The sequence below is a fragment of the Otolemur garnettii genome, unplaced genomic scaffold (assembly GCF_000181295.1).
Source record: "Otolemur garnettii isolate 467f Iridium unplaced genomic scaffold, OtoGar3 scaffold00133, whole genome shotgun sequence".
NCBI classification, from domain to species: domain Eukaryota; kingdom Metazoa; phylum Chordata; class Mammalia; order Primates; family Galagidae; genus Otolemur; species Otolemur garnettii.
Window position 1 is genome coordinate 1,585,925 of NW_003852528.1, and position 3,918 is coordinate 1,589,842.

Consider the following 3,918-nt stretch of genomic DNA (forward strand, 5'->3'; position numbering starts at 1 on the left):
GTGTCCGGAGGGTCAGCGGCTGAGACTTCCAGCCCTGATCTTAGAACATTTGAGTTTGCAGGCCTCTGTCTGTCCTGGCTATTGGTCAGCCTTTTAAACAGGTACTCAGAAGCTTTAAAGGGCTTTCTTGGGCCCACAGTCCAAGGTCCTATAGGCTACTCTTAAAGAAATGTTCCCATTCAGTGAGATGGTCATCTCTGTCCTAGATTTTTTTAACAGAATAGTAATGTCTTTCACTGACCCATCATACTGTCCCCCACTAACCAAAAGCCAAAATCCAAAACAGATTAAGATGCTAACAGCCTCTGGGTGCGTGGGCCAGGGTAGTAAGTCTTTGTTGTCACTACAGTTTTCCAACACCTGGGAGGAAGGAGGTGGTCGGTACATTAGCACAGAAGTGTCTGCGTTCTGCTCTAGAATCAATGACACTGATCTTAGGAGTTAGTGGGAGGGGACACTCACTGTGGGCCAGTCGATGGACACTATTACTGCTGGTGACTTCCTGAGAAGTGAAGAATCAGTGTGAACCCCCCAAATCGCTGGGCCTTCCTGAGGTTCACGCAGCTTCTCCCGCTGCAGACTCAGGGACCAGGGAGCATCTGTATGTGGATCAGGGGTCTGGGGCTGCCGTGACCGAGTCACACAAACTGGGCGGCGTGCACAGCCGACGTTCCCTGTCTCACAGTTCTGGAGGCCGCAAGTGTGAGATGGAGGGCATGTTTTAGAGGCCTCCCCCCTCAGCTCCTGGATAGATGGTCACCGTCTCTGGTGTCTCCACCTGGTCTTCCCGCTGTGTGTCTGTCCCAATCTCTTCCTGTAAGGACTCTGGTCACATCGGATTAGGGCCCATGCCAATGACCCCATTTTAACTTAATTATTTTTCTAAAGGGCTGATCTCCGAACACAGCCACCTTCCAAGGTACCAGGGAGTTCAAACATGTGAATCTGGGGGCTGGGGAGGCAGGGTGGGGATGAGGAGAGGAGATTCTGCCCGTAACAATGTGTGAGGTCAGAAGGGACCGTCTCTGTTGGTGGCTCTGAAGCTGCACGGATTTCACATTTCCGTACAGTATCTCAGCGTGCCCTGTGAGCACGGGCGTCAGGAAGTCTCAAGCTGAATGCAGGTGAGTGTGCCAGCAGACCCCTGCTGACCTGTCCAGGGGCAATCCAGAGAGCAGCACCCACTTCCCCTCGGGGTTCTTGAGATTTCCAACTCCACCCTGAAGTGGAGTCGGAAAGGAAAGGGAAGAGGTTTCCTGGGAAGAAAACCTCAGCATGTAGGTGCCCACAAGCCTCCCTCTACCTCCCAGGCCTTGGACTCACTCAGCAGGGCCAGGGTAAAGTCCCCTTGTCTAGGTACCTCTGGTTCGTCTGGGTACACACTGTGACTTTCCTTCTGCCAGGCCTGGGACCCCAATGCCACCTCCATCTGACCAGCACAGGGGGCTTCCAGTGCCATCATCCCTGGGCCAAGGGCCACGTCTACCTTCTGCTGCAGCAATGCGCCTTAGTCCCATCATCACTGCCGGGTGAGCTGAGACCCACACCACTCGCCATCTCGCTCTGAGAGGCCCGGCCTCCCGGACGTGCTCCCTGCCACGCTTGCCTCCCTGAGCTCCCCTCCGTGCAGGTGGCCCGGGCGTGCTCTCAGGCCAGCGTGACGCTGTGCGTAACGGCAGCCTGGAGCTCCTGTTCGTTGCCTTCCTTTCCTTCCACACACTTTGGCTTCCAGCCATACTGAGAGTTGATTTGAAATGCAGGGGGTGGTAGATGAAATCTGTTCAGCTCTTACACAAACAGACGCGAGCATTTTGACAGCCACGTGCAGGTGGCTCTGAAGTCCAGCATTCCTGCTCCCCGGAGGGGTGTGAGGCAGGGGGCATATCAGCATGTCCACAGCATGGGCCTTCACGTGGCTCAGGCCACAAGTGTCTTGTGCACCTCGCACAGAGCACACACGTGGCCTGTTGTGGTGGGACTACCCTGCGGGGCGGGTGTTTCCCTCAGAGGAGATGCCGCCAACTCAGGCGGGTGTTTATTCTCCGAAGAGGTCAGTGGATGTTACGAAACACTTGCAGCTGGGGAGACAGATTCCAAGACACACAGGAAACACCATGGCTCTCTCTGCCTGCCAACACGGCCGTGCAGGACGAGGCCTCCTCCTACAGAGCGTACGTACCATTAAAATAGTCACCCTGTCCCTCCCAGCACCATCTGAGCAAGGCTGGAAAACATTCTTCAAGAACTGAACAGAACAGAGCATTCCTAGGACAGCCCCAAGATGTCAGATGCGACACCGTGAGCTTAACTCTCTGCTTACCTGCCACTTTAATCACAGAGGAAAAACAACTTGGAAAGCGTTTTTGAAATTAGGCATAAAATTACTCCAATTGGCATTACTCCAATGCAGCATAGTGTGACCTGCAAAAGGCCAGCAAACTTTCAGGGCTGCCTCTCACATCTATCTCTTTATGATTTTATAAAAAAAAAAAAAAGAAGAAGAAGAAGAAGTTAGGGGCAACCAGAGGTTTTTCAGCTTAATGGCTTAACTCTTTGGTGGTCACCGAGTGTTACAATTCCTAAAACGGGCTAGCAGTGGGAAGACAGGGAAATAGAAGGGAATTAAAGACCTGAGCTTGGCAGAAGAACTTAGGAACAGGAAGCGGGGGCATAGGAACCAAGGGAGTCCGGCAGGGCAATGGCCCTCAGGAGCGCTGTCACAGCTGCTAGACAAATTGCACAGGGAAATAGCCCAGCTGTGGCTTTGTAAGGAATCCATGCAAGATGACACCTCTGGGCAGCCTAGTTCTCTCTACAGTACTTCTTACAACTGCATGGAAATCTCCAATTATCTCCAAATAAAAAGTCTAACGTAAAGCTGCAGTAGGGATGGGAATAAGGTTCCTCCCAGTAGCTGCCCACCTGCACATCGATTGAAACTTCCTCGAATTCTTTAGGTAAAAAAGAGGACTCTAGGGGCACACTGCTCGCATCTCTGCCCACGGGCTGGCCATGGGGGTTGGAGAGCTCTCTGCAGGGAAGACGGCTCCGGAGGGCACGTGCCCACCCTGGCCTCCCTGCTTCCGAGGGGAGGGCTCAGTGCCAGCCGATGCTAATGCTGCCCAGACAACACCTGTTCTCACATCTTTAAAAGGAACATGAAAGTTTGAGAGGCATTCACCTAGGAGGAAACTCACTGAAGAGTTTGCTGTTGACATTTATGTCCTACCAAAGCATGGCTGTCAGCATTCAGGCAGCTCCTGAAGGCCTTCTGGCCACTGGGAGCAAGGCTGGCCTGGAGGTCAAGTTTCCTGAGCTGGTTCAGCAGGGCTCCAGGTTGGGTGCTTTCTGAGGAGCCAGGACCCCCAGATAAGCCGGCCTCACCCATGCCACCACCTACCTGAGACTGGCTCTCCACCATGAGGGCCTTCATATTCCTTTTGCCATGGTGAGGACAGGCCAGGGCTGCAGGTGGAAGGTGTTAGCATCACTCGTCATCAGAAAGGTTTTCTTAACATTCTCATTTCTTGATGCTATAGTACAATTCTACTCGTGAAGAAGACAGTTTTGAAAATCACCTTCTATGTCCTACCTTTTAGATATTTATGAGAACTTGGAAATAAGGCATACATGGACTGCTGTGTCACCACAGAATGTGACAGGTGGAAGGTTTAGGAAGGAAATGTTGCCACCCAAATACAAACGTGAGATTGCTGTGTGAGCATGGACCCCTGTGCCAAGGCCATTTTCTCACAGGTGGGAGCAGATTCATGCTCCTCCTGTCTTGTCGGCAGGACGGGACACTGTCTGACCCTTCTGACCAAGTGTGCACATTTGCAAAATACTCAGCTTGAGTTACATGTGTCTTCTGGAGTCTTGGAACTACTTAACTTACTAAACTGCCCAGTAGCCCATCCT